Below are 16745 nucleotides of genomic sequence, written 5' to 3' on the forward strand. Positions count from 1 at the left end.
ATAGAATTAGAAATCAATAATACATTTAAATTTGATTTCCTAAAGTCTAAAAGAAACATTTAACTATATTCAGTATTATCACCTCACAGATGACTTTATGACTTTCTTTTAAGGTTTTTATACTTTATTTCCCCACCGTCAACAAAATTCTTTTTGACCAAAATTAAGTCCAGACTAGCAGCTTCCCTGTTGTTTATTCATTCTTGCAAGAGATGAAATTGTAGGTAGGAAAGGCCAAAATGTTATCAAATATTCTGATTTTGGTTGAAAAATACTTCTAACACATGTCTACATGGTTAAAACATTTTACTGCTATTACATCAGTTTAATAACCTGCATTAAGAAAATATTATTTAAAACTAAAGTATTTCTCACATGCTCAGTCTGGCCAGGCTGTCTGCAATATGCTCCTGTGACATTATCATATCCATTTCTGAATACTTTTATTTTTCATCCAGATGTTCTTTGCCTTGCTTCTGCCCTCAGGTTTATGGATTCCCATACAAGCACATAGTTTCATTACTCAAGTCCTATTTCCCTAACCCTTATTCTATCTGAAGCTTCTCTTTCAAATCATCTTAGTTCAGTATAGTATTCCATTTATTCATATAAAGCCACTGTACTTTCAGTAAATCTGTATAAGCTTACATTTCTAAAATTTTTAGTTAGTATTTTATTGGTTTGCCATGCTTGTCTCTACCTGCAATCCATTAGTACACTAATAACAAAGTCAAAAGTTGTTTCTCAGCCTCCTTTCATTTTTCTCTTCAACAGGGAATTTTTTGGTACTTTCTTCACTGTTTCTTCCTCCTCGGGCACCTTGGTATTCTTCATACATTTTCACAATTTTTTATTTAGATACTTGGTTTTTTGAGACAGAGTCTCACTCTGCCACCTAGGCTGGAGTGCAGTGGTGCGATCTTGGCTCACTGCAACCTCCACCTCCTGGGTTCAAGCGATTCTCCTGCCTCAGCCTCCCAAGTAGCTGGGATTACAGATGTGCGCCACCATGCCAGCTAATTTTTGTAGAGAGGGGGTTTCACCACGTTGGCCAGGCTGGTCTCGAACTTCCAACCTCAGGTGATCTACCCGCCTCAGCCTCCCAAAGTCCTAGGATTACAGGCGTGAGGCACCATGCCTGGCCTAGATCCTTTTGAAGTCCGTTTTCACCCTGATTCTACTTCTTAAGAGTTTTGTTTTCTTGAGCAAGTACTTTACCTTTCTGTGCTTCAGTTTCCTCATCTACAAAATAAGGATAATAATAGTACTTATATGATAAAGTTATAAAAATTAAATCAGTGAATACATCTAAAATGTTGAGGTCAGTGTACATAGAGCTTAATACAAATTAGTTTTTATTAAAATGATTTGCCCTTGAAATTCAATTTATAACCGTTTTGATTTCTTTGGTGAGTCTTCTGTCAAATACATTCTTGCAGGACTTTTTGTGGCATATTCTGTCCCATGATTTCTGGCTCACAGCCAGGAAACTCAACAACTTCTTGACATCACTGACAAAGCTGTTTGTTTACTTTTCAAAGTCAGAATCACAAAATAGCAGAAAAGTTTTTTTAAAAAAAATCTATTCCTGGCCGGGCGTGGTGGCTCATGCCTGTAATCCCAGCACTTTGGGAGGCTGAGGCAGGCAGATCACGAGGTCAGGAGATGGAGACCATCCTGGCTAACAGGGTGAAACCCTGTCTCTACTAAAAATACAAAAAAATTAGCCGGGCGTGGTGGTGGGCGTCTGTAGTCCCAGCTACTCGGGAGGCTGAGGCAGGAGAATGGCGTGAACCCGGGAGGCGGAGCTTGCAGTGAGCCGAGATCTCGCCACCACACTCCAGCCTGGGTGAGGAGCAAGACTCCGTCTCAAAACACAAACAAACAAACAAACAAACAAACAAACAAAAATCTATTCCTGGCCAGGCGCGATGGCTCATGCCTGTAATCCCAGCACTTTGGGAGGCCAAGGTGGGTGGATCATGAAGTCAGGAGTTCAAGACCAGCCTGGCCAAGATGGTGAAACCCGGTCTCTACTAAAAATACAAAAATTAGCCAGGTGTGGTGGCAGTTGCCTGTAATCCCAACTACTTGGGAGGCTGAGGCAGGAGAATTGCTTGAACTCGGGGGGTGGAGGTTGCAGTGAGCCAAGATCATGCCACTGCACTCTAGCCTGGGTGACAGAGTGAGACTCTGTCTCAAAAAAAAAAAAAAAAAAAAAAATATATATATATATATATATATATATAGATTCCTAAATCATTCCATCTTCTACCCACTGTCTCTGTCATTAGAAATACATTCCAGACTTTTTCTGACTCTATCTAGTTCTATACATGTGAATCAGCAGACATGAACAGGCTCAAGTACAAGTTCCAGAGCTTACAGCTAAGGTTGATTCCACAATCTTTAGAGTGGGAGTCATCAGCCAGTATTACCTCTGTGCTCTTCCCAAACAAATGCCAGGAGCTTTCTGATGTGATGGCATGTGGGAAGCTTTAGTATTCCAGGCTTCAAAATCAAACTGAAGCAAAGGTTATTTTTAGTTGATCAGCCACTAGTAACTAGGAAAGCACAGTTTCTTTTCCTTATGGTTTTCTACAAGATCATATTATTTAATTCATTCCTTTGCATTGATTGTTTCCTATATGTCTTTTTCATCTTTTTTTCTTTTTATTTTATTTATTTATTTATTTATTTATTTATTTATTTATTTATTTATTGACTTTCTAGATTTCTTCCATTCTGCAAGAAAATCATCATCCTCTCTAGTATGCTGGAGAACAGGCCCATGCCTCTTGAGCCTTTTGGCTTCCCTCAGCAGAGAGACTAGCCTGCATCTGTAGTGAAAACACGTATCTCACTCCCAGCCTTTCCTCTTAAGTGTTTTGGTTTGCCATCAACTCCTTGCTCTCTTGATTCTTCAAATATTTGTTCTGTTGAATAGGAGTCCCAGAAAGAGAGAGAGAAAGGACTATGCTAAGTAGGAATCAGAGTCCTTAAATGTAAGATCCCTAGGGCAGTTTCCTCAATATAAGCAAGCAATCTTTAGCTCACCCTTCTTCACGCAGTTCCTGGTAACTTCCACAGAACTTTTCCTTGTAAACCTTCTAGGGTCACCCGTTATGTAGCCATTACCTTACTGCCGTACAGTAGATTGTTAACAATTAAGCCGTTATTATTATTATTTTATTTTTATTTTTTAGATGGAGTGTTCCTCTGTCGCCAGGCTGCAGTGCAGTGGCGCCATCTCAGCTCAGGGCAACCTCCGCCTCCCAGGTTCAAGCGATTCTCTTGCCTCAGCCTCCTAAGTAGCTGGACTACAGGCACGCACTACCATGCCCAGCTAATTTTTTGGTATTTTAGTAGAGACGTGGTTTCACCATGTTGGCCAGGATGGTCTCAATCTCCTGACCTTGTGATCTGCCTGCCTCGGCCTCCCAAAGTGCTGGGATTACAGGCTTGAACAACTGTGCCCAGCCCAATTAAGCTGTTATTAACCACTCCTTAGGCACTCCCAAAGAGAACTTGGTAAACTCTTTCCTTTTCCCCTTTGAAATGCACTTAATTTGTTGCAGTCACATCATTCTGAATGTAATTCCCATGAATTCAGCTATCAAAAGACTAGATAAGAGAGTGACATCAATGAAAATGGTGGAGTGGAGAAAGTCAAAGTTTTGTTCCTTCCTAAAAGCAGCAAATAAACTAGCAAAAACTATCAGAATCAACTTTACTGGAACTCTGGAAATGAATCAAAATTTTACAGCAAGCAGTTGAATGCTAAGAAAAAAAGTCCCAGCTGAATCGGTTTTTTTTTTTTTTTTTTTTTTTTTTTTTGAGACAGAGTTTCACTCTGTTGCCCAGGCTGGAGTGCAGTGGCATGATCTTGGCTCACTGCGACCTCCGCCTCCCGGGTACAAGCGATTCTCCTGTCTCCGCCTCCTGAGTAGCTGGGACTACAGGAGCACCCCTCCACGCCAGGCTAATTTTTGTATTTTTAGTAGAGACAGGGTTTCGACATGTTGACCAGGCTGTTCACGAACTCCTGACCTCTTGATCCGCCTGCCTCAGCCTTCCAAAGTGCTGGGATTACAGGTGTGAGCCACCGCGCCCCACCCTGAATCTCGATAAGAGAGCTTTGTGGCATTTTATCTTAACCTTGACACCATACCTCAGCTTGTTGGCAAAATTGAAGACAACAGCCCACATTTCTGGTATAGGTTCCTAATACTGAAGGAAGCAGAACAGATCTTATTCTCAAAGATTTGTGGTTGTTTTGACCTCTCTCAGGGTTCTCTGAAGGGCCAGTTCAAAGGATTTATCTTTATGTAACCTAATCTGGAACTCTCCCAGGACTAGGAACTCTCCCAGGACTGATGTGGCTACCCAGGGGGCATTTGCTGAAAATACTGAAAGGCAAATGTATTAACCATTGCCAGCTGGAGCAACTCTTTGTCTAGTAAGTCCAATGCTTGGGCTTCCTTGGGCACAGTTTCCATTAATTTTTTCCCTGTGTATGGGCCATAATTTCTTGTTTCTTTTCCTGACTCATAATTTTTTTGTTGAAAATTGGACAAATAACTGGAGCCAGAAACAAAAACCAAACTCCCAGTCTTTGTAAATAGGCTGTGCGTGTATATTGGGGCATGCCTTCAACACTCAGCCAGGCAGTTTACAACACTGTCTTAGCCTTCACTTCCTGTTTGTAACAAAGCCTGAAGGTTAATCAGCAGTGAGAGCTTAGGAGTTTCTCAGGTCTTTTCTGCACGATTGCCAAGCCCTGGCAATACACATGGCATTCTGGATATCTAGGAATATGTGGGAGCTTTGCAAAGCTCTTATTCCTCAAAGCATCTCACTCCCAGCCTTTTCTCTCAAGTGTTTTGGTTTGCCATCAACTCCTTGCTCTCTTGATTCTTCAAATATTTGTTCTGTTGAATAGGAGTCCCAGAAAGAGAGAGAGAAAAAGGAAGAGATAGTGTCCACAAGTCTCAGGCTCTGATCATTTTTTTCTTTCATTCTTTCTTTTCTACTGCTTCTTCGGTTGGGTCATCTCAAATGACTTGTCTTCAAGTTCAATGTCTTTCTCTTGCCTGCTCAATTCTGCTGTTAAACCTCTCTAATCAATTTTTTAAAATTTTGGTTATTATAAATTTCAACACTACGATTTCTGTTTTCTATAATTTATAAGTCTATCTATTGATATTCTTTATTTGGTGAGACATCATTCTCATACTTTCCTTTAGTTCTGTGTACACGGCTTTCTTTAGCACACTGACTATACTGAAAATGTTGATTTGAAGACATAATGGCTGAAAACTTCCCAAACTTGGTAGGAGAATCCTGAAAGCAGTGTGAGAGAAGTGACTTATCATGGACAAGGGATTCTCAATAAGATAAACAGCTTTCTAGTTAGAAATCAGTGAAGCTAAAGGGTCTTGGGACAACATACCCAAAGTACCAAAAGAAAAAAGAAAAAAGAAAACAAACTGTCAATAAGAATTCTATAGTTGGCAAAACTATGCTTCACAAATAAGGGAAAAATCAAGACTTTCCCAAATTAACAAAAACTGTGATAGTTTATCACTGGTAGACCTGCCCTACAAGAAATCCTTCAGGCTGAAATGAAAGGACACCAGAAACAAACTCAATTCCACACAAAGAAATCAAAGACACCAGTGAAGGTAACTACATAGGTGAAGACTCAGTTTTAAATTACTTTTGGCTCATAACTTTCTTTTTCTCTATATAATTTTAAAAAAAGCATCTATCTCTGCATCTTAATTGGAGAGTTTAATCCATCTACATCTAATGTACTTATTTATAAAGAAAGAGTTACTTCTGCTGTTTTTCTATTTGTTTTCTGTGTCTTATAACTTTGTTTTGTTTCTCAGTTCCTCTACTGCTGTCTTCTTTGTGTTAGATTTCTTCTAGTGTACCATTTTGATTTCTTCCTCATTTCTTTTACTATATATTTCTTAAATATGTTCTTAGTAGTTGCCCTGAAGATTACAATTAACATCTTAATTTATAAAAATCTACTTTGAATGAATATCAACAGCACACAAAAACTTTGCTCCTATAGAGTTCCACTCCTCTCTCACCTTGCTTATGCTGTTATTATCACAAATTACATCTCCCTATATTTTATGCCCATCAACACTGATTTCTAATTATCCCAGGATGCAGAAGTATTTCAACATATGAAAATCAATCAATGTAATATGCCATATTAATTAAGGGGGAAAACCCACATGATTACCTTAATTGATGTAGAAAAAGCATTTCACAAAATGTAACACACTTTTATGATAAAAACAGTTTAAAAACTAGGAATAAAGGAAAACTTCCTTAACAAGATAAAAGTCACATATGGAAAAAACTCACAGCTAACATCATACTTAATGGCAAAAGATTGAAAGCTTTCCCCAAAGATTAGGAACAAGACAAGGATGTCCATTCTAACGACTTCTATTAAACATTGCACTGGAAGTTCTAGTCAGAGCAGCTAGGAAAAAAGGGGGAAAAAAGAAATAAAACACATTCAAATTTGGAGAGGAGGTTGTAAAACTATTTCTATTCACGGATGACATAATCTAATATAGAAAAAATTCTAAAGAAAACATACAAAAATCAGTTGCATTTCTATACAGTAGCAACGAAAGTTATAAAAATATAATTAAGAAAATAATTCCATCTACAATATCATCAGAAAGTATAAATATTTATGGATAAACTTAACCAAGGAGATGCAAGACTTGTACACTGAAAATTACAAAACACCGTTGAAAGAAATTAAAGAAGACCCAAATAACTGGAAAGGCAGCCCAAGTTAGTGGATTGGAAGACTTAATATTGTTAAGATGGCAATATCCTGCAACTAGATCTGCAGATTCAATGTAATTCTATCAAAATTCCTACTGCTTTTATTTTGCAGAAATGGACAAGCTGATCTTAAAATTTATATGAAATTGCAAGGAACCCCAAATAGTTGAAACAATTTTGAAAAAGAAGAAAAAAGTTGGAGTCACACTTTCCAGTTTCAATTTTAACTACTGTAAAGTTCCAGTAATGAAAGAGTGTGTGCTGGCATCAGCATAGATATCAAGATCAATGGAATAAAAATGGGAGTCCAGGATAGGCAGGGGCAAGGACTTCATGTCTAAAACACCAAAAGTAACAGCAACAAAAGCAAAAATAGACAAATGGGATCTAATTAAAGTAAAGAGCTTATGCACAGCAAAAGAAACTACCATCAGAGTGAACAGGCAACCTACAGAATGGGAGAAAATTTTTGCAATCTACTCATCTGACAAAGGGCTAATAGCCAGAATCTACAAAGAACTCAAACAAATTTACAAGAAAAATACAAACAACCCCATAACAAGTGGGGAAAGGATATGAACAGACACTTCTCAAAAGAAGACAATTATGCAGCCAGCAGACACATGAAAAAATGCTCATTATCACTGGACATCAGAGAAATGCAAATCAAAACCACAATGAGATACCATCTCACACCAGTTTGAATGGCGATCATTAAAAAGTCAGGAAACAACAGGTGCTGGAGAGGATGTGGAGAAATAGGAACACTTTTACACTGTTGGTGGGACAGTAAACTAGTTCGACCATTGTGGAAGACAGTGTGGTGATTCCTCAAGGATCTAGAACTAGAAATACTATATGACCCAGCCATCCCATTACTGGGTATATACCCAAATAATTATAAATCATGCTGCTATAAAGACACATGCACACGTATGTTTATTGCAGCAGTATTCACAATAGCAAAGACTTGGAACCAACCCAAATGACCATCAATGATAAACTGGATTAAGAAAATGTGGCACATATCCACCATGGAATACTACGCAGCCATAAAAAAGGATGAATGCATGTCCTTTGTAGGGACATGGATGAAGCTGGAAACCATCATTCTCAGCAAACTATCGTAAGACCAAAAAACCAAACACCGCATGTTCTCACTCATAGGTGGGAATTGAACAATGAAAACACTTGGACACAGGAAGGGGAACATCACACACTGGGGCCTGTCATGGGGTGGGGGGAATGGGGAGGGATAGCATTAGGAGATATACCTAACGTAAATGACGAGTTAATGGGTGCAGCACACCAACATGGCACATGTATACATATGTAACAAACCTGCACATTGTGCACATGTACCCTAGAGCTTAAAGTATAATAAAAAAAAATTTTTTTTAAGACCAAAAAAAAAGAAATGGGAGTCTAGAAGTAAGCCTACATATCTATAGGCAATTGGTCTTTGACAAGAGTGACAAGATCATTCAATGAGGGAAAGAATAGTCTCCTCAATAAATAGTGGTGAGACAACTGGATAAATTTAACTGATGAGATGCAAGAATGAATTAATTTGTATCCTCACTTCACACCATATACAAAAATTAAGTCAAATAGACTAAAGACCTTAATATAAAGATGAAAACTCTTGGAATAAAACGTATGGGAAATCTTCATAACCTTGGATTTAGTAATGGATTTTTAGACATGACACCAAAAACAGGAAAAATAGATAAATTGGACTTTATAAAAATTAAAGTCTTTCATACATCAAAGAACTCTACCATGAAAGTAAAAAGACACTCCACAGAATTAGAGAAAATATTTGCAATTACATATCTGATAAGAGTCTAGTATTTAGAATATATAAACACTTACAACTCAACAACAAAAAGATGAATGATCCAATTAAAGAACTGGCAAAGATTTAATAGATATTTCTCCAAAGAAAATATAGGAATGATCAATAAGCACATGAAAAGATGCTCAACATTCTTAGTCATTAGGGAAATGAAACACACACAAACAAAATGAGACACCACTTCACACTTACTAAGATGGCAATAATAATAAAATGGAAATTGAGTGTTGATGAAGATGTGGAAAAATTGGAATCCTCATACATCACTGGTGGGAACGTAAAATGATACAGCTGCTATGGAAAATAGTTTGGCAGTTCCTCAAAAAGTTAAACATGGAATTATATGACCCAGCAATTCCACTCCTAGGTACATACCTAAGATAATTAAAAACAGGTGTTCAAACAAAAACTTGTGCATGCTTGTTTATAACAGCATTACTCATGATAGCCACAAAGTGGAAACTACCTTAGTGTTCATCAACAAATGAATGAATACCCAAAATGTAGTATATCCATACACTGGAATATTGTTCAGCCATAAAAAAAGAATAAAATATGGATGAAACTTGAAAATATTATGCTAAGCGAAAGAAGTCAGACACAAGGGCCACATATTGTATGATTCCATTTATATGAAATGTTCAGAATAGGCAAAGCAATAGAGACAGAAAGCAGATTAGTGGTTGCCAGGCTGGAAGGAGGGTAGAATGGGGAGTGACTGATTAATAGGTACAGAGTTTCTTTTGTAGGTGATGAAAATTCCGGAATTAGATCATGATGATAGTTACAAAATCTTGTGAATGTACTAGAAGTCACTGAATTGCATTCTTTTAAATGGTTAAAATGGTGATTTTTTTGGGGGGGGGGGACCTAAAATCCAGATTCAGAAAGGAAATTAAAAGATAAGAATGATATTTTTATCTTCAATGCCTGTTGTTATACATTATAAAATTGACCTTGCAAAGTTAAAGGAAGATTTTACTGCAAATCAAATTAGGGTGACTTACACAGGTATAGAAACTGTGTATTCCAAAATTACTGAAACAATCTGATTTTACTTAATTGCATTATTTTCAATAAAGGTGATTCATTATATGGTAAACAAAAAAAGGCTAGACAAATAGTATACTTAAAATTACAACAGTTGGTTATTCCACCTGACTTTCTATTCATTAAGAGTGTGTACCAGAATGAAGGTAAATTGGGAAAAAGACATAGATTATTAGGCTGGGTGTGGTGGCTCACGCCTGTAATCCTAGCACTTTGGGAGGCCGAGGTGGGCAGAACACCTGAGGTCGGGAGTTCGAGACCAGCCTGACCAACATGGAGAAACCCTGTTTCTACTAAAAATACAAAATTAGCTGGGCGTGGCAGTGCATGCCTGAAATCTACTCAGGAGGCTGAGGCAGGAGAATCCAACCCGGGAGGCAGAGGTTGCGGTGAGCCAAGATCGCACCACTGGGCCATGAGACCTAGGTTTGATTCCTGACACTGGAAAGGGATTAACCATGAAGACTTCAGGAAGTCACTTAACCTCTCTTCAGCTCAATTCCTAATTTCTTTATTGAGATGCCAGTCTACCTAGATTGATAATTAGCCTCAGAGGGACTAGCGTGTAGTATACATGTAATACATTATTATAATTTCTATAGATTAGCCAGTATGGGAAAATAAGAGAAAGCTACCTTAAACCTCCTGAAGGAAGTTATGGCAAATTTCCCAGATCTCAATTGTCTTAAGCTGGCTAGGCTGACAAGGGAAAAAGAACATTCTGTGCAAAAGGGATTGCATACGCAAAGAGACAAAAGTATGGAAGATAATGACACAATATTGTATCAGGAACACAACACTGAGGTAACTTGGGCAGCACAGGTCCAGAAGGGGCAGAAGGTGAGCTAGAAAAGGTCAGTTGGGGCCAGAGCATTACAGAGTACTCCATCTTGAGTTTATATATCACTTAGGAACTTTAAGAAGAGAGACGCAGTCAGCTTTGCATTTCTAGAAAGATAACTGGCTGAATGGGCAAAATGGAATGCAGTGAGAGGCAGTTCATCAAGGTAAACAGTTGGGAGGTTAGTTCTTCTATACCAACAGGATTGGCATAGATGAAAACTAGAAGTGATAATCAACAAACGTTGACTGAATGGGTATTGGAGGAAAGGAGGCATCAAAAAGTAACTCTAGGGCTAGGCGTGGTGGCTCACACCTCTAATCCTAGCACTTTGGGAGGCTGAGGCAGGAGGATCATTTGAGGTCAGAAGTTTGAGACCAGCCTGTCCAACATGGGGAAGCCCCGTTTCTAATAAAAATACAAAAATTAGCTGGGTGTGGTGGCACACGCCTGTAATCCCAGCTACTCAGGAGGCTGAGGCAGGAGAATTGCTTGAACCCAGAAGGCGGAGATTGCAGTGAGCTGAGATGGCACCACTGCACTTCAGCCTGGGCAACAGAACAAGACTGTCTAAAAAAAGTGACTCTAGGCTTCTAGACTGTCCTTCTTGGAGGATAAGGACCACAGGAAGAGGAGCAGTTTGGGATACAGTTAGAAATATAATCAACTCTCTGTATCCATAGGTTCCACATCCCTGGATTCACCAACCACAGGTTGAAAATATTAGAAAAAAATTGCATCTGTACTGAACATGTATAGACTTTTTTCCTTGTCATTATTCCCTAAACAATACAGTATAACAACTACTTACATAGCATTTAGATTGCATTGGGTATTATAAGTAATCTAGAGATGATTCAAAGCGTATGGGAGGATGTACGTGGGTTATATTCAAATAGTATATACCATTTTACATTAGAAACTTGAACATTTACAGATTTTGATATCCATAGGAGGTCCTGGAACCAATCCCCCACAGATACAGAAGGACACCTGTATATATTTGGAACCCAATGGGGAGATACACATTTGAAAATAGGTGGTAGCTGGTATCATTAATTCATTATGTCCAGCAAGGTATTAAGTTCTGTGATGCTATGACATGGACTTGCTCTTAGGAGTTTATAGACTAGTGGGGATAGGTAAGATACTTCACAAGTAAATACATTAAGAGGTGTGAAAAGCAGTGTTGTAATCAATGAAATACAGAATAGCTAACCCAGATTAGGAGTCAGAGGAAGCCTCTCTGGCAATGTAACATTTCCACTTGGACTTTAAGGGCAAGTTGCAATTAGCTGGAGAAGAGAAACTAGGCAGAATGAACACTACCTACAAAGGCCTAAAGAAGAGAGAGCACTGCCCACTGCGGACATGAAGGACATTCAGGAATACTAGAGTAGGGAATGCAAGAGATGGGGAAAAGCAACAATCAGGAGCGAGGATGTGAGGGGCCTCATAAGGCCTTGGAAATAAATCTGGGTGTTTGGGTTGGGAGTATCTTGATAAGACTGAGCTCTAGAAAGGTCATGGTGCCGCACCAGAGAATGACAGAGAAGGGTGTGAGGTTGTTTGCAGAAATCAGTTAGAAGGCTTTCAGTGGCCTAGATGAGACTAATGGCAGCCCATACAGAAGGAATGAAGAAATTATCAGATTTGATTAATTAATCAGAATTGTTTCAAGGAGACAAACCACCTCAAAAAGTTCAATTAAAAGTGAGGAACTTCTTGGCTTCAGTAACCAAATCACAGAAAGGCAAGGGAGCTGCTGGCCAGCAAGGGATGGATGGGGGAATGGAGTGCTGCCAGGACACCTTTTCTACTTTTGCACTCATCTCTGCTCATCTTGGAAAGTTTGCTGTTCATCTTTCAGGCCTGGTAGGGTACATGGCCTGTTGGAGGTTCTGAGATCACATCTCTACAGCTTCTAACTAAAGGAGACTTTTTCTCCCGATTCAGAATAGATTCAGAATATAAGGTCCCAGGAAAAGCTGGGATTGGCTGGGCTCAGATCATGTGCTAATGTCTGGACTCAATTCTGTGGCCAAATTACCTCTCCCCTTGGAGAGGTAAGAGCATTGTCTAAGGGACATGGTCACCCCAATGGTCAAGGAAGTAAGGTCTGCCACCAGGAAGGCTGTGAAGATGCCGGCAATCTCAGGCAGACACAAAAGCACTCCGGATATTCAGGTGATAGAATTGACACAAAAGCACTTCAGATATTCTGGTGGTAGAATTAACCGAATTTGGTGACTGATTGATTGTTGGGGAAGGGCAGCAATGAGCCAAGGATGACACTTAGATTTCTAGCCTCAGGCAAATGGGAGGATGTAGGAGCCATTCTCTGAAACAGGAAACAGAAGAATAGAAAGCAATGGTTTGAAAGAGAAAATGAGTTCAGACTTGTACCCTGGGAATGCTGAAGAGCAGACGGGACGGCGAATTTGAGATGCCCAATAAAGGCCTGATGCACAGAAGAAACAGCCAAGCTGGACAGAGATTTGGGAATCATCAGCACTGGCAGGGTCACTGCAGCCCCAGGATTGGATGTGATCTTCCAGGAAGAATGGAGAAAAGAGGAGCAACTCTGGGGGCACCAACGTCTAAAGGAGGAACAGAGAAAACTACGAAGCAGCAAGAGAGAGGAAGAAACCAGGAAAGAATCCCATTATTGTGTGAATTATGGTTCATAATGGTTATGAGAGCTGGCACGGAGAATTAAAAAGTGGTGGGAAGTGGGACACAACACGCCCTCTAGTTTCTAAGAAGCTCACAATCTGTAAAACCAGATCAGATCAGAATATATCAGCTAACAATGCAAGTAAGGTATGACAGGTACCAACATGAGTTCTAGGAGGAGGAAGAGAGCAGGAGCATTATGGATTAGGGTAGTCAGGGGAAGTAGGATATAAGTAGACCCTTAAAAGTGGGTAAGACTTGAATAGCTGGACACTGGGATTGGAGAGAGGAATTTCAGGTTAGAGGAATTTCAAGTTGGAGCAATTTCGTGCACAAAGGAGGAACTACACCAGTTCCTCCACCAGGAACACTCACGAGATGTGCTGATGTTGGGGACTGATGACAGATTATTTTAGGAGGGTAAGCTGGGCCAGATGGAGAGGGCCTTGAATGCCAAGCAGAAACACCTGGTAATAAACTTTAATTAGTAGGAAGCCTTCAAAGGTTTCAGATACTCCCTAAAAGAAACTTCAAAGCATCCCTGTCAGACCAGTCCCTGTTATCTAAACTTATTTCTGTCCTATCATGTCGTGTCTTCCTTTGTTGACTTTATTTTAAAAAATATTAGGTGTGACTCTGACACTTTGGGTATCTGGGAATATTCAGAAGCTTTCTCTAACAGGTAGTTAAAGTTTTCTTTTCTTCTATCCTATTACTTCCAGTTCCATCCCTCAGGGAGCATGAGAAACAATTCCACTTCTCCTTATGTTTATATTCGGAGGATGCTTATAGAGTTTCCACATTCCCTGTGCTTTGCGCTCAGCCAAGGTATACATACTTAATTCTTTTAATCTCTCCCCCTAAGTCACTCCCTCTGGCCCCTTAAGCATCCTAATTGCTCTTCTCTGAACGGCAGCCAGCTCATTATGTGCATCTTCCTTGGGAGGCAATGAGGAACATAGTATTCCCCGTGTGGTCTCACTAGACTCATATATTACCTCCCAGTTGCATCCCACGACTGGACATGTGGAACCGCACCCCTTCTGCTCCCCACTCCCCACAGTGCGCCCTGGCCTCCGTAAATCCCTTATCTCAACAGGTTATCTCCCATTTCCAGTTGGCCTGTTCCAAAGCTTGGAACCTGTGTTCACCACATGTTCAACCCCCAGCTCCCATCTCGGGAGGTCTCTTACTGGGGAAGGTGGCCCGGAACCAGGACGAGTATCTGTGGAAAATTGCAGCTAAAATTGCGTAAGTAAACCTTGGAAGAGGAGAGGCTGAGGAATGCCCAGAATTAAGAGATGCCGCTGCCTGCCATGAGCTCCCCGGCCTGCCCGGCTGTGACAGCATTCAAGTAGGTGCAACTTGGAAGCTTAGCCTCTGTTTCCAATTATCCCTTTTATCTCTGCTGTAGCCCCTCTCCTTACCTAAGTGTTTTCATAGCTCTCAGCCATTACTGTTTAGCTTTGTGAGGATAAACGTGAAACCAAACAAATTATACATATCCTGTCTCAAGATGTGTTATCACCTTCTGACTAGAAACCCCCAGAAGCCTGCGGCTTTTGAAAGCTCTACGTTTTTGTGTTTTTTTTAAGCTTTGAAAAAAAAAAAAAATGGTGGCAGAGGTTAAACTGCCTTTGAGAACGCCAAATGTTTGGATTTCAGTGAAGGTTGACATGGAAACCCACCTGAGGCCTTCTCCGGTGTCTCGGGAGGAAATAAAACCCGAGCTGGATGCTCCTGCTGCCGGGGGAGTAACAGCTCCCAGGGCGGCAGGTGGGGCCGGCGCGGCCTGAGGAAGCTGCCCGGGGCCGCACAAAAGGGAAGTCGAGGAGCCAAAAGTCAGAAAGGGCACGACGGGGGCGTGGGTGAGGGTGTCCGAGGAGACCTCGGCCGTCCCAGAACTTTCCAGGGCCCGGGGACGTGCGCCGCCCCGACTGGAAAGTTGGTATTTTTACTCGAAGCCCCGTCTGTGGGCAGTTTAATAACAAACAGCGGCAGCGGCAATGGCGTCCGCGCCTGCAGCGTCCGGGCGCCCGGAGACGGGGCGCGGCGGGACGGGACTCTCCTCCGGCTCAGGCCCTGGGCGACCCACGCACCCCACAGCCGCTCCCGCCGGGCGCCGAGGCGAGGGGCGACAGAGCAGGGTCGGGAGCGCAGAGGCTCCGGGGTTGCCGGAGGCGCGGGCACCCGAGTTTCTGCAGCTTGGGGTTGACGCTCGACTGCTGAGCTGCAAATGCACCGGAAGCTTTGCCCACCGCTTGTCCCGTAGGTTCATCGCTTTATTCCCATCGACACCCAGGCACAGGAGAACTAGTGAAGAGAGTTATCTTAATGTTGGTTTCTTGCGGAGGAGGCGTGTGGAGAGGAGGGAGCGAGCCCTCCGAGAGAGACGAGGGAGAAAGGCAGAGGGAACCCATAGGGAGAGGGAGCAGGACGCCAGTGCTGCTTCCTTCCACCTTCTCTTTGTCTCCGTTCAACATGGATTCCTCCTCATGGTGGGCCAGCCTTAGAGTTTCGTCTTTGCCCCCCAAGCCACCACAGACTCTGTGTTTCTACTCTGAGTACTAGAGGATGCCCAAAAAAAGAAATCTTGAGGACCTCTCTCTTCGAGACTTTGAGGGCCTCCACCTTCCAGCCACTGTTTCGTCCAAGTCTGGGTTATCCATTCACTAAAGGCTTGCCAGATAAAATACAGCACACTTGGTTCCATATGAATATCAGATAGACAACGACAAATTTTGAGCATAAGTATGACCCACACAAAAATTCGCGTGCGTTTGTTTGTTTTATTAACTCTAGCAATCCTAATTCAGTACGTATTTCTGGTTCTTCTTCAATTCCCGTCCAGACAGCAACCCTCTGAGACAGGAAGGGAGTGTGCTCTCACCAGGCACCATTTCCTGCCTCTCCCTCGGTCCCCTCTAAAGTTGGTACACGTTCAGCTGCAGGCTAAACCTTAAGGTGTTTTCTGGGGAAGTCCCATCAGAAGTGGAGAGAAGAAAGATGGGAGTAGAGATCAGGGGTGAAGTAGTTTAAGGTCACATAACCAAAAATTGGAAATTTCAAACGCAAGAGCTGAATTCTCCTTTATTGGAGGAATTAACAAGACGTGCTGTGAACATAAGAGTTAAATAGTAGTCGCCTTTTGTAAGCAACTCTAACTGAAGTTTACTTTTGGGATTAATAGTAAACTCCCCAGGCCTTACTGACAGAAGAATGTAGTTGCCCAAATAAACAATGTTTTGATCGGGACTCGGGACCAACCCTCCGAGCACTCAACCTCTTCCTAGCAGGAGCATTTCTCAACTCTGAAGTAATTTGTAATGTGCTGGGAAAACATTTTCAAAAAATGGATATCTAAGATACCGTAAAAGGGAAAACAGTTCTCTCTTTTGAAGTAAGAAATACCATTTGCAGTAAAATTTCTTCTGTTTGCATTTCTGAATTATGTCTCGATAAAGCTAGGCTTGTAGTGCCTGAGTGCTGCCTACG

The 16745-nt window shown here is 41.1% G+C and overlaps 1 long non-coding RNA gene across 1 annotated transcript in view; it reads right to left on the reverse strand.

Annotated features, from left to right (window-relative positions):
- Positions 1-15453, reverse strand: part of LOC111541586 — a 32644-nt gene extending 17191 nt beyond the window's left edge. The window contains exon 1 of the long non-coding RNA XR_002731312.1: positions 14939-15453. This is a non-coding gene — a long non-coding RNA (uncharacterized LOC111541586). The remainder of the gene's footprint in view (positions 1-14938) is intronic.
- Positions 15454-16745: the final 1292 nt, after the last annotated feature.

Source organism: Piliocolobus tephrosceles, chromosome 4, assembly GCF_002776525.5.
Source record: "Piliocolobus tephrosceles isolate RC106 chromosome 4, ASM277652v3, whole genome shotgun sequence".
NCBI lineage: Eukaryota > Metazoa > Chordata > Mammalia > Primates > Cercopithecidae > Piliocolobus > Piliocolobus tephrosceles.